Source organism: Sturnira hondurensis, unplaced genomic scaffold (assembly GCF_014824575.4).
Source record: "Sturnira hondurensis isolate 20B ecotype Veracruz unplaced genomic scaffold, ASM1482457v3 Scaffold0020787, whole genome shotgun sequence".
NCBI lineage: Eukaryota > Metazoa > Chordata > Mammalia > Chiroptera > Phyllostomidae > Sturnira > Sturnira hondurensis.
Genome location: NW_028093418.1, coordinates 5,665,497 through 5,685,761, shown reverse-complemented (window position 1 = coordinate 5,685,761; position 20,265 = coordinate 5,665,497). Strand labels below are relative to the sequence as shown.

At 42.1% G+C, this 20,265-nt stretch overlaps 1 protein-coding gene across 25 annotated transcripts in view; it reads left to right on the top strand.

Moving 5' to 3' along the window:
• The window catches only part of MAP4 (microtubule associated protein 4), a 142,073-nt gene that overhangs the window by 27,480 nt on the left and 94,328 nt on the right, over positions 1-20,265 (top strand). The window contains exon 1 of one of the 25 annotated variants that reach the window (XM_037030438.1): positions 9,427-9,524. The exons of the other annotated variants lie outside the window; for them this stretch is intronic. The gene's annotated coding sequence lies outside the window, so the exon portion shown is untranslated. Of the gene's footprint in view, positions 1-9,426; positions 9,525-20,265 lie in introns of those variants that run through there. 25 annotated transcript variants of the gene reach the window in all.

Here is a 20,265-nt window from a genome sequence, read left to right as displayed (position 1 = left end):
GCAGGGAGGAGCTTATTTAATGCGTTGTGGTGAAGCGTATTACTTCATCTTGCATTCCACTGACAAGACCCAGTCATACGGTCTCAACTCATAACTGCAAGAAGGTAGGAAGTGTCTTTCAGAATACGCTGGGGGAAGACACGGGGCTGGGAGCTTGAGCGCGTCTCCGCCCTTCTCCCATTCAGCTTGCTTGGTGCTCGGTTCAAATCGACCACCAAAGTCTTTCTCTTATTGCAGGGTATTGTTTGTACCTTTGATTACTCAGAATTTGCTTCAGAATTCTTGGAAGAAATTTAGTTTGAAAATTTTGTAATTTTAGTTTGTAAAATTCTTTGGTGCTGGCTCTATTTAGGAGTCCTCGTCCCCCCCCCCCGCCCCCCCCGCAAGATAGTTATATGGTGTTATTTTCTTTTGTAATTTCATTTGTGGTTTAAACCTCTTTTATCTCATCTGCCTTGCTTATTTTCGAAGGATTAAAAGTGCATTTATGGCAAAAATCCTCCAGTGCTTGTACCTGAAACACAGTCGAATATTGAACACAGCCAGCCTCAGAGCCCCCAAGGCCTCATCCACCCTGGTGCAGTCCGTCAGCCCACTAGCAGACGGGAGAACAGACCAACCTTTTCCTCTCTTTGAAAGGTCAGCACATGCAGACTTGCAGGCCCAGAGAGAAGCACATTCCAGTGAGGAGGCAAAGTTCTCTTTGCCTTCTGCCCACTTAAGATTAAACTTCAACAGTCAGCAAAAGCCTTTTAGCTTTGATTTCAAAGCTGCTGTTTTAGAGTTAGCCCCACCCCCTTTCCTTTCCTCTACAGATAGGTACGTATACACCCTTTTACACCTCAGTACAAAGTAAGTTCCTCCTGGGCCCGCCCGTGTTAGTAAGTCTGATGAGTGGTCTAAGTGTCAGTATTAAATGCATTCTTTTCTTAAAATATGTGAGATTTCAGGTTGCACTGTGTTGGAATTAGTGCTTTCTTGTGTGGTTCACTTCCAGCACCGCCCCCCCCCCCCCCCCCCCCCCCCCCGCCCCGGCAACTTTTACTTGTCTTCTTTTTCCTCACTGTTAGAAAAATGTAAGTCATTGGTACCACATGCCACATATGGAAGGTCATTCAGCTTTTAAAAATTTTACCGCGTGTGGAAAGGTTAATTTTGGACGGTTGTTTCTTGATCTCATGCATTGCCATCAGCCTGGGACTTTTCATTTTTGCGGTAGGCTGATTTTACTGTTACTTGGGTACTGCGGCCTTCCTGCGATGCTGTGTTCATGTGCCATTTTTTCTAGACTCTGCACTGAAAGTTCATTTTCAGAAAGGGTGTCTGGAAAAATAAGTGTTTTGAATTTACTGCTTGTTTGAAGTTGCCACTTGGTCCTCATTCGATAAATGTCAATAGGTCGGGTATAAAATTCTAGGTTTAGAATTTCAGTTTTAAAAGGCATCACTCTATGGCTTTCTAGCATTTAGCATTGCAGTTAGAAATCAGAAGACAATCTGTTTCTCATAACTTAGTACTTCTTGGGGAGTTCTTCTTGTTTTTTGCTTTTCTACCTCCTGTTTCTGTCTCTCTGCTCCCTCTATCATCCTTGCATCTCCTGCCTTTCCTTTTTGCTGTGATTTTAAAAATTTTTAAAAAGATTTTTATGTATTTATTTTTAGAGGGGAAGGGAAGGAGAAAGAGGGAAAGAAACATCAATGTGTGGTTGCCTCTTGCACGCCCCCTACTGGAGACCTGGCCTGCAACTGAGGCATTTGCTTTGACTGGGAATCAACCAGCAACCCTTTGGTTTGAAAGGTGGCACTCAATCCACTGAGCTACACCAGCCAGGGCTGCTGTGATGTTATATGTACCTTTTTGTATGTGAAATATATATGCAAAATTTAAAGAATAATAAAAAGATAGCCCTGGCTGGTGTAGCTCAGTGGATTGAGCACAGGCCCGTGAACCACACGATCGCGGTTTGATTCCCAGTCAGGGCACATGCCTGGTTGCAGGCCAGTTCCCAGCAGGGGACTCTTAAGAGGCAACCATACATTGATATTTCTCTCTTTCTCTCCATCCCTTCCTCTCTAAAGATAAATAAATAAAACCTTTAAAAATCTTTATAAAAAATAAAAAATAATAAAAAGATAAATGTTTGTGAGTCTGGCACCCAGTATACAAAATTGGACTTTCCTTAAGCCCCTTGTTTGTCCCTCTCTATTTAAGTTTTCTCCCCAAAGTGTATCACTGTCCTGAACTTTGTGCCTTTCCTTGTGTGTAATAGCCTGAGTACAAATGTGTGACTCCTTTTAACACCATGTAACTGAAATCCGTCCATGTTGATGGGTGTATCTGTAGTTAATTCATTTTCAGTGCTGTATTGACTTCACCACATTGATATAAAACTTAACCTGGTCTCTGTTTTTAGATGGTTGCTATGAGTCATGCTGCTCTGACATTCTTGTACAAAGATGCACGGGTTTATCTAAGACACATGTCTAGAAATGGCAAGTCTGGGAAGGAGATGCGGCAGTCCTGCCTTGCAGAGGATGACATACCGCTGTCTACAATGACCGTGTCTATTTGCGGCAGTGCGGGACAGGTCCCACTGCCGCTCATCTCTTCTGACACCTGGTACTGTCTTTTTCACGTTAGCAGTTCTGTCTGATAATTTATTGGATCTTAAGTTACCTTTCCCTGGTGATTACTAAAGTTAAGTACTTTTCACGTCTTCCTTGGCTGTTTGGATAGTTTCCTGTAAGAGGTGGCTGTTTTGGTTTTTGATTTGTAAGACTTTTTCTGTTTCCCGTATACGAGTCCTTTCTTTTTACCTATCGCAGATATCTTCGTCAACCCTGTGATTTGCTTTTCATTCTCTTAATGCTATATTTGAATGGACGTAAATTTTGACCTTTAATGTAGTCCAATTTATCAGTTTTAGCTTTTTATGGTTAGTAATTTGTGTGACCTGTTTAAGAAATCCTTGCTTACCCCACGGTCATGAAGACAGTCTCCAGATTATCTTCTAGAAGCTTTACTGATTTACCTTTCACACTCAGGCCTGCCCTCCACCTGGAATTGATTTTTGTGCACAGTGTGAGATGGAACCCAAGATACATTTCCCCCAATAATCAAATATCCAGCTAACACAGCTTTCTCTCTCTCTTTCTGGAGCATTGTTTATTGATTTTGGAGGAAGAAGTGGGTAGGGTGGGGAGAGAGTGAGAGACAGACAGAGAGGTAGAGAGACACCGGGGCAGAGACATTGATGTGGGAAAGAAATATTAGTTGGCTGTCTCCTGCACATGCCCTGACCAGGAGTCGAGCCCACAGCCTCCCTGTGCACTGGACAGTACTCCAACCAACTGACTCACCCGGCCAGGGCGACGTGGCACCATTTAAAAAGACAGTTCTGGCCCTGGCTGGTGTAGCTCAGTGGATTAAGCACGGGCCTGTGAAACAAAGGGTTGCAAGTTCGATTCCCAGTCAGGGCACATGCTTGGTTTGCAGGCCAGGTCCCCAGTAGGGGATACGTGAGAAGCAACCACACATTGATGTTTCTCTCCCTCTCTTTCTCCTTCCCTTCTCCTCTTTCTAAAAATAAATAAATAAAATATTTTTTTAAAAAAGACAGTTCTTTCCTTGCTGCTCTGAAGTGTCACATTTGTCTTAAATTGTATGCATATGTAGTGCTTGTGTTTTGAAATTATTTTCTTGTATTGGCCTCTTTTTTAAAATTAAACTTCATTTATTTTATTTTATTTTATTTATTTTTAGAGAGGGGGAAGGGAAGGAGAAAGAGAAGGAGAGAAACAGCAATGTGTGATTTGCCTCTTGCACACTCCCTACTGGGAACTTGGCCCACAACCCAGGCATGTGCTTTGAGTGGGAATCAAACTGGCAACCCTTTGGTTCACAGGCGGGTGTTCACCCACCGAGCCACACCAGCCAGGGCTAAAATTAAATTTTTTATTTTGAGATAATAATAGATGTACATGTAGTTGTTGAGATTGGCTTCTTTCTTGATGATTGTGCCAATATTACAGTGTCGTTAGCTGAAACTCGTGTATTGAGTTGTTCAAGCTTGTATGCTCTACTGGTTTTTGTCTGTGTGATGTGCCAGTTACTGAGAGAGGTGTATCACGATATCTCCCTGTGGGAGGACTCATCTCTTTCTCCTCTTTACTATCAGTTTTGTGCATTTTTAAATAGCTGTGGTGTTCTGTATATCCACGGTTAATTTTTCATATTGGCAAATCTTTTTTTTTAAAATATTTTTATTATTTATTTATCTTTAGAGGGGAAGGGAAGGAGAGAGGAAGAGAAACATCAATGTATGGCTGCTTCTTGTGCATCCCCTGCTGGGAACTGGTCCCTGCCAGGAACTGGCCCCGCAGCCCAGGAATGTGCCCTGACTGGGAATCGAACCTCGATCATCTGGTTCGCAGGCCCGCACTCAATCCACTGACATATTGGCAAATCTTTAGTGAATTAAACTTTTTGTTACTTTGTTTCTACTAAAGGTTTTTTGCTTAGAGTCTGTTTTGCTTGGTATTTGTATGCCTACATCAATCTGGTGTGCTTTTTTGTTACACAGCTGCTCCTTCTGTAGGAGATGATGCTGGTGTCCTGTCTAGATTCCCTTTACCAGCTAGTGTACACTCTCCCCCCCGGCACCCCGCATCCTGCTATGACTGTTAGCTGCCAGGGGCAGCAGCAGATAGGAGCCACCTCCCCCAGAAATGCCTGCGAAGTTACATCCGTCCTGTTCACATGGCCCTCAGCCAATGACTGCCTGGGGAGGGTTACGGAAACCCAGCCCCCTTGCCTTGGAGTGGCTCTGACCTTGGGCCATGGTTGTGCTTCATAGCTTCCCTGAGAGGAGGTGGAGGCTAGATTTCAGCTAAAACGACAGTTTTGCTTCCCTTCCCTTCCCTTCCCTCTCACAGGTTTCTCGTGAGGGCACTGCCTCAGCAGATCACTTGCGAAGAATCCCTGCCTCGGGCTCTGCTTTGAGATCCAGAGAACTGGATCTAAAACACCTACCATCCAAACGAGGGAGGGCTCGATCTTTTTCTGTGTTAGTTTTACAGATCCTGTTTTTGTTTTATGTTTCATTTCAGTGAACTTCACTTTTAATGTACTAGATAATCTGGTGATTAACTCAAGAGCTCTCAATTGTGGATGCTGTACAGAATCAACTCTTAAAAACTGAAATTGTGTCCTGGCTGGTGTGGCTCAGTGGATTGAGTGCTAGCCTGCAAACCGAAAGGTCGTCAGTTCGATTCCCACTCAGGGCACATGTGTGGGTTGTAGGCCAGGTCCCCAGTTGAGGGTCTGTGAGAGGCAACCTACTGATCACACATTGATGTTTCCTTCCCCCTCTTTCTCCCTCCTTCCTTTCTCTAGAAACAAGTAAATAAAATCTTAAAATCAAAATAAAACTGAAATTGTTTAACTCTGTTCCTGAAGGATTCTGCTCTGGCACTTTTCACTTTTAATGCAGATCTTGACCTCTGTTTCAGGTACAATGGTAAAAGTTATGTCAGTAATAACTTGGAAGTTTCCTTTGACTTCTTACTTTGCTTGTTCAGTTTTCACTTAATACTATCAGTTTTACTTCTGGGCTCTCCCCTCCTGTATTTAAAAGCATTTATACGGTAGTTTTATGGTGGAGGTGAAGCATTTACCACCACTAAGGTCATTCTATAAACGCCTACTAAGTATTCCTATAGTGTTTACACCGGCTCTGAATTCTTCCTGCTCAGAATTGGCTGAGCTACTGTACCCCATTGCTAGGTCTGTCCTAGCACCAGCAGTGGGAGAGCCAGGAGGGTCCTTCTAGCAGCTCAGCCATTAGTCCCAGCCAGAGAAGACTGGTGTGGTGACGTGGAACAGAGCACACCCAGCAGTATGCGTGCCTGTGCGTTTAATGAGAACCCATCAGGTGTCACTAGGTGCTCAGGGTGCAAGGCGAATGGGATGCGTCCTTGCCGTCCGGGAACTCAGAGTCCAAGGGGACCTCCGGAAGATACCCATATCATAAATAAATGACTCTAGAATCGTCAGCACAAATCCTTTCAGTTTTATCTTCCATTTCCTCTACTTTCACTGATATACAATGAAGTATGACACACTGTGGCTCTGAACTTCAGAGAGAGACTCACTTTGCTTCATGGAAAGGTTTTTCTTCCATAAAATAGTTCCAAAAAGCTAAGAGCTGATCAAATGTGAATGCTCTTCCCTTTATCCAGTTTCTCCAGCACTAAGTCATCTTAGAATCACATAATTTGTTATTCCTGGACAGGGACATGTAAGCTGAGACTGTAGTTAGCATTTTAATACTTGTGAAAGTTTTAATATTTGATACAGTGATGTTACCATTGGTGGCGGCAGCTGATCTCTGGAATAAAAAGTTGTTTGTTTCGGCCGCGTTGCATCATGCTGTTGTGCTTTTCTGAAAGCAGAGAGCTATTTTTATTCCTCTGCCCAATAACGATAAGATGGCCCGCTCGGAGCGCTGGCTTGTCAGGCTCCCCCGCCCTGTTGGCTTTCTTTTCAGGATTGCTCAGGCATCAGCTGTGTTTGGAAGGAAGAAGAAATGAGGCGAATAGTCTCAGTTCATGATGACTCTTGAGACTCGAATCTGCTTATTCTTTTTCTTACTCTGAAGAGTTTTTGTAGCTTTGGCATCGCCGATTCATTTCAAACTAGACACGTTTTTTATTCTCTTCTGTCGTGCCCTCGAAGAACCGTTTAGTTAGCTCTGTTGTTTTGTTGGCTTTGCCGCTTTGGCCCGTCTTCTGTATTTTGCCCTGTATAATGCGCACTTTTTGCCCACATTTTTGAGGTAAAAATAAGGGTGTGCATTATACAATGGGTAGTATTAATTCCGTCTCTATATAAATGTTTTTAATTCTCTTATTTATGCTTATGTGGTAAAAGTAATTCTAGAAGGCAATAATGATATCCATATGTAAAATATCCCTTCTAATACAAAAAACAAGTATCTAAATATAAATAAAAATTGAATTAAAAAATTAAAATGGACAACTGTCTTGAACAACAATAAAAAAAGGGAAAAAATAAAATGAAAGATTTTATTTTTCCTGGGCCCTGGCTGGTGTGGCTCAGTGGATGGAGTGCCGGCCTGTGAATCAAAGGGTCCCCAGTTCAATTCCCGGTCAGGGCACATTGCCTGGGTTGCAGGCCAGGTCCCCAGGAGGGGGCACATGAGAGGCAACCACACATTGATGTTTCTCTCCCTTTCTTTCTCCTTCCCTGCCCTTCTCTAAAAATAAATAAATGAAATCTTTTCTTTCCTGAAAGTTTGGGCCAAAAACGTGAATGTATTTATTCATGGCAAAATATGGGTAATACCCTAAGAGAAGATACACCTATTGTTTAGTCATGGTCTTTGACCTTTAAGACCTAGTAGTTTATAGGAGCTGCTGGTATGCAGGGTGGGGCAAAAATTGGTTTACAGTTGTGAGTATATGAAGCACAGTTTATTTATTTTTTATTGTTGACACTGTTATAGATATCCCCCATTCTCTCCTTTGCCTCCTGCCCCCCACCTCCTGCCCCCTATTTTTGTATTATTATTTTAATGATTTATTACAGTTATTCATATGAACAACTGTAAAGCTGCATTTGCCACACCCTGTGTACAGCTGACCGTGACACAGATCAGCCTGTGCCTGTTAGAGTGGCAGTGCAGGTGGTGTGCTGCTTGGTAGTTCCGCACGGCGCCGGGAGGAGAGATTCTGTACGGGACTCACAGAAAGGGTGGTAGGATGTGGGCCTTGGTTCTGGAATGTTGATGACTACGCAGGGAGCAAAGAGAATTGGAAGCGTGGAGAGCAGTGTCAGCAAGCGGAGGGGAGGAAGACACTTTCCTCTGCCCTCAAGGTTCTTGTGGCTGGTCTGATATCGAGGAGGCCTGAGACAGACTAATAAGAGAAAATAACCAAATGTAACGCATACGTGTGGGAGCCCTGCACACGTGAGTGAGTCCGAGGCCGAAAGGGAGAATGGGCGTCTCAGACATCTGCGCCAGGGATGAGGCTGTGCGTAGATCGTTGGAGGGCGAGCGCATGTTCAGTGATTACTAGTTTTCTTTGCCATATAAATAGGTAAAAGGTCATTTCTAATTTTCGCTCTTACTCTGGGCCAAGCTCCTAATTTAAATTCTTCTAGATAGTTAAGGGAATAGCAGAAGTTTCTTTTGAGTCCTCAGGGTTTCGGTTACCTTTACCTTGCAGTTATCCACATACCACGGAGGCACATGTTAGGGTGGCTCATTCTGAATCCCTGCAAAGGGTATATGGTGGTAATGACTGTGACATGCTTGTAAAATGGCAGCTGGCCCCATGTGGCTAAAATATAGGGAGACCCTACGTGGAACTCTGCTGGTGGTTGTGGTAGGTTATAGGCCCGGATCTTCTAGGATTGATTGTGTGGCTTTGATATCACACTAAGGAGTTTGGGTTTTTAAAAAAAGATTTTATTTATTTTTTGAGAGGGGGGGAAGGGAGGCAGAAGGAGAGGGAGAGAAACATCCATGTAAATGTGAGAGAGACACATCAGTCAGTTGCCTCTCCTACTTGCCCTGACTGGGGACTGAACCTGCAACCCAGGCATGTGCCCTGACTGGGAATTGAACTGGTTATCATTCATTTTGCAAGATGATACCCAACTGAGCCACACCAGTCAGGACTGGATTTTTAAAAAATAGGCATTGGGGTTCTTTTAAATTTACTGGAATGTTTTCTTGGTGTTAGAACTCTTCCCAACTGCCTTCATCCTTTTAAGAAGAAAAGATAGGGCAAAAAGAAGTTTCTAGTTGTTGTTTTTTTAAGTATAATGATGTTATATCAGATAAAGGCAGAACTTGTTAAATTCTAAGATTTTGCCAGTTTCGTCACACCCTGCTCCTGTTTCTGGCTCTCCTCTTGTCCGGATCCTCGGTTCCAGCTCCATTTATAAGTGATTTGTTGACTCTGGTTCTCTTTTTTGTTACCCGTTTAAGTGAGGGAATTGGATCCTAGATTATTTGAACTGGTGGTTTTAAACAGGCCTTTAGAGAGTTTAAGTGGCTAGAAATTTTTGGATAGGTGTAAGCAAACTCTGATTTTTCCTTTTTTTTTTAGTCTTAGGAAGAATACATGGGATGAATAGTAAAGTTTTTAAAAATATTTTCTCTTTTTCCAAATTTGGGGGCATTAGGTATTGAGAATCTTAAAACTCACTCTCTCTTTTTTGTAAAAGAATGAGATAAAATGGAAGATTCAGTCCTCAGGCTGGTTGTAGCAGAAACGTTAAGTGCTGTGTCATTGTCGTCTCTTGTTCTGGCCCACATACCCAGACTCGGGACTGTCTGCATCACACGGCTGACAGTGGGAGGTGTCTAGTGTGGGTTTCCTTCTTGGAGAAATAGATTTAAATCCACTTGGACAGAAATGTAGCAGGCAGGTGCCTGTTCAGTGCTCTAAAATGTCTTCGGTCAGGACTGCACACAAGCTGCCCGGGTAGTTCCTGTGAGTAAGCTTGGCTTTCTGCCTCGTGCCGCAGGTTTTCTGTGTGTATGTCTGTGCTTGTGTATGCAGCGTTTTTGTATTTAGAGAACAGGGCTCCCTAAAATAGCAATGGGAACAGGAACTCTGGTTTGGGGACCACATGAAGTAAAACGTATCAGCTGGGTGATGGCCTCAGCTATTCTAGCAATCAGGGGCTCTCTTGTTGCTAATCAGTCCTGTGAGGAGTGGGACAAATGATGGTTGGGAACAGAGCCGTGCGGAGTCTGGGCGTTCGGTTAGTTTGTGATCGGATAGCTGTTGTCCTTACAGTGTGTAGGGAGGCTCCTGGGGTAAGAAATGAGTCCGTTCTCCAGGGAATTTGGAGTTTATTGCTCAGGGTAGTCAATATGTTGCTAAATTGCCATTCCCTGGTCCGGGTCTGGGGGAGGGCAGGAGAAGTTCAGGTTAGCCGATGGTGTGTATAGGTGGCTCTGAGCTGTGCAAGGTGGTGGCCAAGTCCCCCAGAGGTCCTTAATAAAGACGTGGTTTAACTTAGAACAGAATACAGTTTTGGTTGAATGTATAAATCAAGCTTTTCTAGATAATTAAATTAAGAGCAGAACACAGTCTCCAGACAAGGGTAAGCTTGATGTGCGGTAGGCCTCTGAAGGAAATTCGTTAAAACAAGGGAATAAAGTACCCATTTAGCAAGCGAGAGCCTGCCAGGCTAAACTCTCATGTTGAATATGGCATCTTTATGGTGCAGGCTGTCCTCTCCCTGTGTCAGATTATAAATGGTTTTATAATCACGCTGGGACTGGCTGAGGTGCTGGGTTTTTCCAAGCTGAGAAATGGCACGGCCTTTGGGCTGCAGGACTCTCGCTAACGTCCTGGGATAGCAGCTTGATTGTCGGCTTCAGAGTATCAGTCATGCAGAAAAAAAAGCATTGAAGGAAATATTAGCCCGTGTATCTTTCCAGTTCTGTGTCTCGTCCATAACTCACCCCTCGAACCCAGCCCATCCCTAAAAATAGGACAGATTATCAAGTACAGAGAAAACTTAATTGAGCATTATAAGCCATCTCCTACCTTTTAAGAATTATTAAACATGTATTAAGTTGGCTATTTGGAACTCAGAATGCATGTCCCTTAGATAACAAGGTTAGAAATGATAATTTTGTTTCTAAAGTAGTCCAGGTCATTGAGAAAAACATTTCTTTTTTTCTTCTAAAATCATGAGGCAGGATTTTGAATCATGTCAAGCTTGCCCTTGGCCGCTGTGTTGCCTCTCCTTCCCCCTCCGTGGGCCCACTTGCCCTCTTCCAATTTTGATGCCTTTTCCAAACCTGCTTTCTTCCCTGAAATGTTCCGTGTCGCTACATTATTTTTCTCCCTTTTCACACTAAACCTGGAAACTCAAGACACTTCCATTGGAATGTCACACTGGGATCAGGAGGAAAGTTACTTGATGAGAAATAATTCACACTAACGTGGTCCATCCATTTTAACCCTTGCGCCCTTTTAAATTGTGAAGTAGGATTCTATACTTTTTGAAATAATGCTATCTCAAATGCATTTTGGTAGAAAAAATATTAGAGTATTATGAACAGCGACTGAGTATGTTGGTGGAAACTAGGCTTCTGTTCTTCCTTTTCATGAGTTTTCTTCACGTTAGCTCCCCAGCAGCCCCCGGGGGCGGGGTTGTCGGTGGGGGAGGGCACAGGCAACGACAGGCCCATTCGCAAGCTAGATTGTGAATTTCTCATCAGAAGGAATGAGCACAGATCCCGAGTGACTGACTGCAGATAAGATGACTGACCTAAAATTTTCAGGAGGACTTCTAGGACTTTAAAAAGTTGTCCATACTCTGTGTATTTAAATCAGATATGAACACTATTTAATCTCTTTAGACCTAGAAAACATTTTCTTTTAGTTATTAATTCTCGAGTTTGTGATCTAAAGTAAAACATACAAACAGAGAAGGTGCTTGTGACCTCATCATATATTCTTATGCGCTCTTTCTGAGTGCATAGCTATAAATAGTAAGGGGGCAGGCAGGAGACCAGAATCCTCTCCCGTGCTGCATCATCGTGTCTTGTCGGTATCCGTGTGCCTCGCTTTACCTGTTTTCACAACCCTTCTGGAATACTCGAGAGTTTCACTTCAGACGTGCAGTCAGAACGAAAGATCAGATGTCCAAAGTGCTATGTTGAAAACTGTGCTCCTGGCTCCGGGTTAGGTAATTTGGGGCTCCATTTTCTGGTGGAGTGGTGTTAGCCAGCGCTGGGTGGAGTTTCCTCCACTCGAGTCAGATTTGCTCAAACAGGGCCCCGTGCACTGATGAGTTGGGTTTTCGGCTCCCCCTTTGCTAAAAAGCTTTTACTAAACCTGAACCCAGTTGTAACTGAGAGTACTTGATGTATAAAATACTTCACTACATGAACAACGTGAATTCACATTCACGTCGAGTATCTATATGACGTTTATTTATTTCTAACTTAAGTGATGAAACTGAATTATAAGTAGCTTGTAGAATAATCAGGGTGGGAGTCAACACAACTCTCCACCCTCATTTTGTGGATGAGGGGACTCAGCCCCGGAAGGTGACTCACTGGAAGCCACAGTGAGAGTCAGAGGGAACTGGTGCCTCAGCAAAGCCAAGGAGCTTCTGTCCCCAGCTTTCCTGTCTTGCCTCCAGTTAACAAATTCATTTAAAGTTAACTTTCTTTATTATCTATATGGATAAAAGATGAATACTATAAATAGTGAGAGAGATTTTAAAAAGTAGGTTCTCACAGGGTTCATTTTTAGACTGTCACGAATGTCTAGATTTGAGACTATAAGTCCGTCATATCCTTTTGTCCACAAACTAGAAACATTTTAAGGCATAAATGAGTATCAAGTGACCTTAAATGAGTGTGTAAGTGTGGGGAGAAGTTTACTGATTTATTAAAATCAATTCTGGGACACTCGCAGAACCAGTTTCACAGATCCGTGGAGCACTTAAGGAGTTTATTGTACAGGTTTTAGACAGGATACGTAGTTGGGAGCGCTCTCGACTGCCTTGAAAACCAGAGCCTTCCAAGGGCCAGTCCTTGCTTCCACTTCCAGCGCCACACTGGCCTTTACAGCGTCATTTTCTATAAGGAGGTGTCGTGTGTGTGTGTGTGTGTGTGTGTGTAAATCATTCTTCTATTTATATTTGGGGACAAGAAAAGAACAGCTTAACTGTGTTGAGTTGTAGAGGCTGGCTGGCTGGCTGGCTAGGTGCGCACGCCGAGCCATGTGACCTCCCCATTTTCCATCTAATTTTCTGTCCATTTCACCTTCTTAGGCTGAATTTAAGCTGCTGTTCATGAACCACATGTCAGCTCAGGAAGTAGTTTGGGAGGTGGTGGCGGTGGGAGGCAGGGGTGTTGATATGGGGCTGAGGGGAGGGATTATAGAGCATAAAAAGCTGCCCTTTGAGAATCTGCACTCAGATAAATGAGGTCTAAAATGTATTGCTGGATTTTCTGTATTTTCCTGTGTCCTAAATTAGAAAAAGTTTGAGTAGATTGCATGAAATGTGTCATAATTGTGTATTTCCAGCAAAAATAAATCTATTGGGCTCTTACTGTATGGTGTTAAAGAGAGTACAGATGTTCTTTCAAATTCTCTTTGATTATGAAACTCGTTGTAGACATCCTTTACTGTTTTTGGTTCATAACAGCTTTCATAGGCTCACTGTTAATAATAGTCATAGAAAAGGGGAAAGCAATGACTTTTTATGGAACTCTTTGATATTAGAAATAGGTTGTTTTTTTTTAAGATTTTATTTATTTATCTTTAGAGGGGAAGGGAAGGAGAGAGGGAGAGAAACATCAATGTATGGTTGCCTTTCGAAGGTCCCCTGCTGGGAGTTGGCCTGCAGGGAACTGGCCTGCAACCCAGGCATGTGCCCTGACTGGGAATTGAACCGGTGGTGACCCTTTCGTTCGCAGGCCGGCATTCCATCCACTGAGCCACACCAGCCAGGGCAGATTGTTTCATCTTCTTAATGAATTGACCCCTTTATTATTATGTAATGTCCCTCTTTATTCCTGGTAATATTGTGTGTTCTGAAGTCTGTTTTGTCTTACATTAATATGTAGCCCCTCCAGCTTCCTTTTGATTAGTGTTATTATGGTATATTTTTCTCTGTCCTTTTAATGTCAACCCTCTTTTTCTTTTGTCTTAAGCAGTTTTCACTGTACAGTTCAGTGGCATTTAGTACATTCATGTCTTGCAACCATTACCACTGTCCGTCTGTAGAACCCTTTTCATCTTACAGAACTGAAATTCTCTGCCAATTGGACAATAATCCATTATCGTCCCCCAGCCCCTGGCAACTGCCATTCTACTTTTTGTCTCTATGATTTTGGCTGTCCTAAATATCTCATACGAGTGGAATCACATGGTATTTGTTTTTGTTTTTTTTCTTTTTAATGTATTTTATTGATTATGCCGTTACAATTGTCCCATTTCCCCCCCTTCATTCCCCTCCACCCTGCACACCTCCCTACCATTTCCCCCCCTTTGGTTTATGTTCATGTGTCACATGTGTACATTTCCCCTACTATTCTTGCCCTCCCCCCTGTCTATTTTCTACCTACCATCTATGCTACTTATTCTCTGTACCTTCTCCCCCCTTCTCCTCCCACTCCCCTGTTGCTAACCCTCAATGTGATCTCCATTTCTATGGTTCTGCTCCTGATCTAGCTGTCCTCTTTGTTTGCTTTTGTTTTAGGTGTGGTTGTCACAATAACTGTGAGTTTGCTGTCCTTTCACTGTTCATATTTTTTTATCTTCTTTTTCTTAGATAAGTCCCTTTAACATTTCATATAATAAGGGCTTGGTGGTGATGAACTCCTTGAATTTGACCTTATCTGAGAAGCACTTTATCTGCCCTTCCATTCTAAATGAAAGCTTTGCTGGATAGAGCAATCTTTGATGTAGGTCTTTGGATTTCATGACTTGGAATACTTCTTTCCAGCCCCTTCTTGCCTGGAAGGTCTCTTTTGAGAAATTTGCTGACAGTCTGATGGGGACTCCTTTGTAGGTGACTGTCCCCTTATCTCTTGCTGCTTCTAGGATTCCCTCCTTCATTTTAATCTTAGTAATGTAATGATGATGTGCCTTGGTGTGTTCCTTCTTGGGTCCAACTTGTTTGGGACTCTCTAAGCTTCCTGGATTTCCTGGAAGTCTATTTCCTTCGCCAGACTGGAGAAGTTCTCCTTTATTATTTGTTCAAGTAAGTTTTCCACTTGTGGCTGTTCCTCTTCCCCTTCTAAAACTTTGTTGTCTTTTTTTTTTTTAAACTTTATAGTGTTTAATCTTGGTTGTGTGAGGAGGCACAGTGTTTCCACCTATGTCTCCATCTTGGCTGGAAGTTTGTTTTTGTTTTTTTAAGTTAGTATTTGTCTTCTTGTGACAGGCTTATCTCACTTAGTATAATGTCTTCCAAGTTTATTATCTATGTTAATAAACTATTATCATAGTTAATAAACATATTAACTATGTTGTAGTGTGGAGCAAAATTTTCTTCCTTTTTTGGGCTGAATAATATTTCATTGTATGTATCTACCAGATTTTGTTGGTCCGTTCATCTGTCCATGGACTCTTGGGTTGCTTCTACATTTTAGCTTTTGTGAATAATGATGCTATGAACATGGATGTACAAATATCTCTGAGACCCTGCTTTCAATTGTTTTTGCTGGAGCATATGATAATTCTATTTTTAATTTTTTTAGGAACTGCCATACTGTTTTTCGGGGTGGCTGTGCCATTTTCTCTTCCTACCAGCAGTTACGTGAGGGTTCCAATTTCTCCATGTCCCTGCCATTTCTTTTTTTATGTTTAATAAGAGTAGGTTTCTTCATATCGGTGGATCTTGCTTTGGGAAAAAAATTCAACTTGAAGATTGGTCTTTTAACTGTTGGATTTAGTCTATTATATTTAATGTGATTTTTTGAAGTGGTTGGATTTAAGTCTGTTATTTTGGTAGTTGCTCTTTGCTCCATCTGCTCTTTATTCTAGTTTCCTTTTCTGTGTACTTTTAGGATTAATTGAAAACAAATTTTAAAGATTTTATTTATTTATCTTTAGAGGGGAAGGGAAAGAGAGAGGGAGAGAAACATCAGTGTGTGGTTGCCTCTCGTGCATCCCCTGTTGGGAATTGGCCTGCAGCCCAGGCATGTACCCTGACTGAGAATCGAACCGTGATCCTTTGGTTCGCAGGCCTGCGCTCAGTCCACTGAGGTATACCAGCCAGGGCTAATTGAATATTTTTTATGACCCTATTTTATCTTCCAATATCAGCTCATTTTCATATCTTTTTAAAATGTATAAATTTTTAATGAGAGAGTATTAAGAGGGTTTTCTTATATTTGGATTCATATGTCCTGATACTACTGAATTGTCTTAGCTTAAATGTCTTATTGATGGGACAAAATTTAAAATAAAACAACAGTGACAAATAGACCACAGAGTGCACTGCCAAAGACCCAGCTGAAGTAAGTGGTTATTCCTTTTCTAAGTCTCTGCAGTTTTGGAACAAGAGACAAAATTCTTTTATGGTGTTGGTTATATCAGTATGTACTCAAGTTCAAGAAACTAGTTGCAGATGCTTTTATAACTGAACCAAAACATTTTCAGAATTATTTTTACAGCATGCATGGAAATTACACTTTGAGACTGATTATGCAAAGACAATGTAAAAGTCCAGCTCTGAATAATGCTATTAGTATACACCTGTAGCAAACTGTCATGTGACAGTTAATAAAAATTTTCATTACAGTTGATAAGTCTATAGTCTGTAGTACCTGTGTTTAGTTTCCAAATAAAATTCTGAGGATAAACTGTTTAAAGTGATAAACGAATAATTCAAAACAAGATATTACAGATACCTTAGTTAAATTTGTATAATAGTGGTCATGGCTACTGTGCTAAGAAGATAGAGACTTTAGCGTTAAAGAGTTCATGCTTAAAAACCTGAGATTTGTCCTGGCTGGCGTAGCTCAGTGGATTGAGCACAGGCCTGCGAACCAGAGGATCGAGGTTCGATTCCCAGTCAGGGCACATGCCTGGGTTGCAGGCCAGTTCCCTGCAGGCCAACACCCAGCAGGGGACGCACGAAAGGCAACCATACATTGATGTCTCTCTCCCTCTCTCCTTCCCCTCTAAAGATAAACAAATAAATAAAATTTAAAAAAAACCCTGAGATTTAAATAATCTTTTGTTTTATTTAAAGAGAAGCTCATAAAAATTGTGCTATGGATCTGTTCTGGCCATTTAATAACATTATCAAATGTTATTAATGGTGAACCGATGAGCTCGCAGCCACCCTGGTCTGTTTGCTGAAAGCTTTACATGTGACCCAGTGGGATCAGAAAACTGCTGTTGGCAGCTGAAGTGCGCTGGCTGTCCACAGCAAAATTTTAATAGTTTACCAACCTAAAAATAGAATTCCAAGTTTATATAGGAATGATTCTTTATACGTTCATTGAAAGATAATTATTGACTTAAAAATGGCTTTACTTAATTGACATTTTAAAGATATAAAGGAACATAATCACGCTACCCGGCCTAGAGTAGATAACAAAGTGTATGACTGCAAAGTAGAAATTCAGCTTTGAGAAAGTAAATGAGTCACTAATGTGTTTGGCCCTTCTGTAGAAATCAGATTTAATGAGAATTAGTAATGTAACATCTGTGTATGCTTGAAGCAAGCTTTGTTATTTTGAAATACTAGATACTAAGAAAGAGTATGATTTAGGATCTCATTAGCATAATCATGAGAAATTTGAACATCACATTTGCTTTAACGAATCAGAGAAAAAGCTCTTTCTACTGCTCTTTTGCATTTGAAAAGATTGTCATTTAAAAATCTTGATCAGGAACTTCCGGCCAAGATGGAGGCGTAGGTGGAAACACTGTGCCTCCTCGCACAACTAAGTATAAAGACAACAAAGTTTTAGTAACAAAAATGCAACCAAAACACAGAATATTGAATTGTATGGAAGTCCGACAACAATGAACCAACCGTTCAGCCAGACCAGTAAGAGGGGCGGAGCCAGCAACTGGCGGAGCTGGGTCACGCAGAAAAAATTGGCTGGACCAACCCAGGCGCCCACAGGCGGCAGTTGGCAGATCCCAGGCATGGGGTGGCAACGGGCAGACCCAGGGCGCAGGGGAGGGTGCAGGGCAGCAGGCTGACTGCGGTCACACATTCGTGCGCACATAAACCAGGCTAAGGAGCGAGCAGTGAGACAGACCGTGCAGGCCCCAGCAGCGGGAAGCAGCATAGGGGACCGCCATTGCCCCTCTCTGACCCCGCCCCCACACAACATCGCCACCCAGCCACTGACTTGCCCTGCCCTAGTGAACACCTAGGGCTCTGCCCCTCATATGTAACAGGTGCGAACAGACCAAAACATTCTGCCTTAAGAACAACTCAAAGCCCCAGAGCCAGTAATTCTAAGCGACCAAGAAATAGCCAAACTATCAGATGCGCAGTTCAAAATACTGGTGATCAGGATGCTCACAGAACTGGTTGATTTTAGTCACACATTAGAGGAACAAATGAAGGCTAAACTAATTGAAATGAAGGGAAATGCACAGGAAACCAGTAGTGATGGAAAGGAAACTGGGACTCAAATCAAGGGAGTGGACCAGAAGGAAGGAAGAAATAACCAAAGAGAAAAAAGTGAAGAAAGAAGAATTCAAAAAAATGAGGAGAGGCTTAGGAACCTCCAGGACATCTTCAAACGTTCCAACATCCGAATTATAGGTGTACCATAAGGGGAACAGGAAGAGCAACAAGGGGAAAACTTATTTGAACAAATAATAAAGGAGAACTTCCTCAATCTGGTAAAGGAAATAGACTTCCAGAAAGTCCAGGAAGCTCAGAGAATCCCAAAGAAGTTGGACCCAAGAAGGAACACACGAAGGCACATCATCATTACATTACTAAGATTAAAATGAAGGAGAGAATCCTAGAAGCATCAAGAGATAAGGGGACAGTCACCTACAAAGGAGTCCCCATCAGACTGTCAGCAGATTTCTCAAAAGAGACCTTCCAGGCAAGAAGGGGCTGGAAAGAAGTATTCCAAGTCATGAAATCCAAAGACCTACATCAAAGATTGCTCTATCCAGCAAAGCTTTCATTTAGAATGGAAGGGCAGATAAAGTGCTTCTCAGATAAGGTCAAATTCAAGGAGTTCATCACCACCAAGCCCTTATTATATGAAATGTTAAAGGGACTTATCTAAGAAAAAGAAGATAAAAAAATATGAACAGTGAAAGGACAGCAAACTCACAGTTATTGTGACAACCACACCTAAAACAAAAGCAAACAAAGAGGACAGCTAGATCAGGAGCAGAACCATAGAAATGGAGATCACATGGAGGGTTAACAACAGGGGAATAGGAGGAGGAGAAGTGGGGAGAAGGTACAGAAAATAGCATAGACAGTAGGTAGAAAATAGACAGGGGGGAGGGCAAGAATAGTAGGGGAAATATAGAATCTAAAGAACTTGTGATATGTGGACTTAAACTAAAGATGGAAATGGTGGGGGAGGGGGTGTGCAGGGTGGAGGGGAATGAAGGGGGGGAATAGGACAATTGTAATGGCATAATCAATAAAATATATTTAAAAAAACAAAAAATCTTGATCAGGAATTACAGTAGCTATTTCAAATAAAAAACCTAATATAAAATAGGCACATGGGTCTCTGGCTGGTGTAGCTCAGTGGATTGAGTACAGGCTGCCAACCAAAGGGTCACTAGTTCAATTCCCAGTCAGGACATGGGCCTGGGTTGCAGACCAGATCCCTAGTGAGGGCCTCATGAGAGGCAACCACACATTGATGTTTCTCTTCCTCTCCTTCTCCCTCCCTTCCCCTTTCTCTAAACTAAATAAATAAGTAAAATCTTTAGAAAACAAAACAGGATTTATAGAGGGGTAACATCCAAACTTGAGCAGATTTAAAAAAAATAGGCACATGGAAGCAGTCTCAAATTTATCATTTACTCTTTTGAAAATATTTTATTTTGAAATCTACACAAATTGAGTATTTCCAAATCTTAGTATTTTAACTTGCAATTATATAAAGACTAAATAGTGAGCCCTGGCCAGTGTGGCTCAGTTGGTTTGGTGACATACCCCTCTTATGCGCCCCCCAGAGAAAAAGGTTGCTGGTTTTATAACCGATCAGGGCGAATGCCTGGGTTGTGGGCCTGGTTCCTGGCTGGGGCGCATAAGATAGGTAGCTGATTGATGTTTCTCTTTCACATAGATGTCTCTCCCTCTCTTTCTCCGTACCTTCCTCTCTCTCTCCCCCCAAAAAAGATATATAGTGAATGTTTCAACAAGCATTATATATAGATGACCCACCCCTTGCCGACAGCATTCTCTGTCCTGGACATAGGCGTTTTATCCTGGACACTTGCCTAGAAATAAGTCTTGCTCCTGGGTTTACCCCCTCTCTGCTTTGTTCTCTGTCGTAGAACTGAGCTTACAATCTGGGCTACTCTGCTTTATTGTCTTCACTTGCTTTAAGCCTCTATGTGACCACTCTTGTACTTTCTACAACATTGAAACACAGCAAAACTGTAGTTGTTGGATTTGGGAACTGGGGGTGGGTTCGCTTCTGATTTTTCAAGGTTCTAGATGCATCTGCTTTGTGTGTATTTTATAACTGTGGTAGTCTCACAGCTTGGTCTTATTTGGGAACTAAGAAGA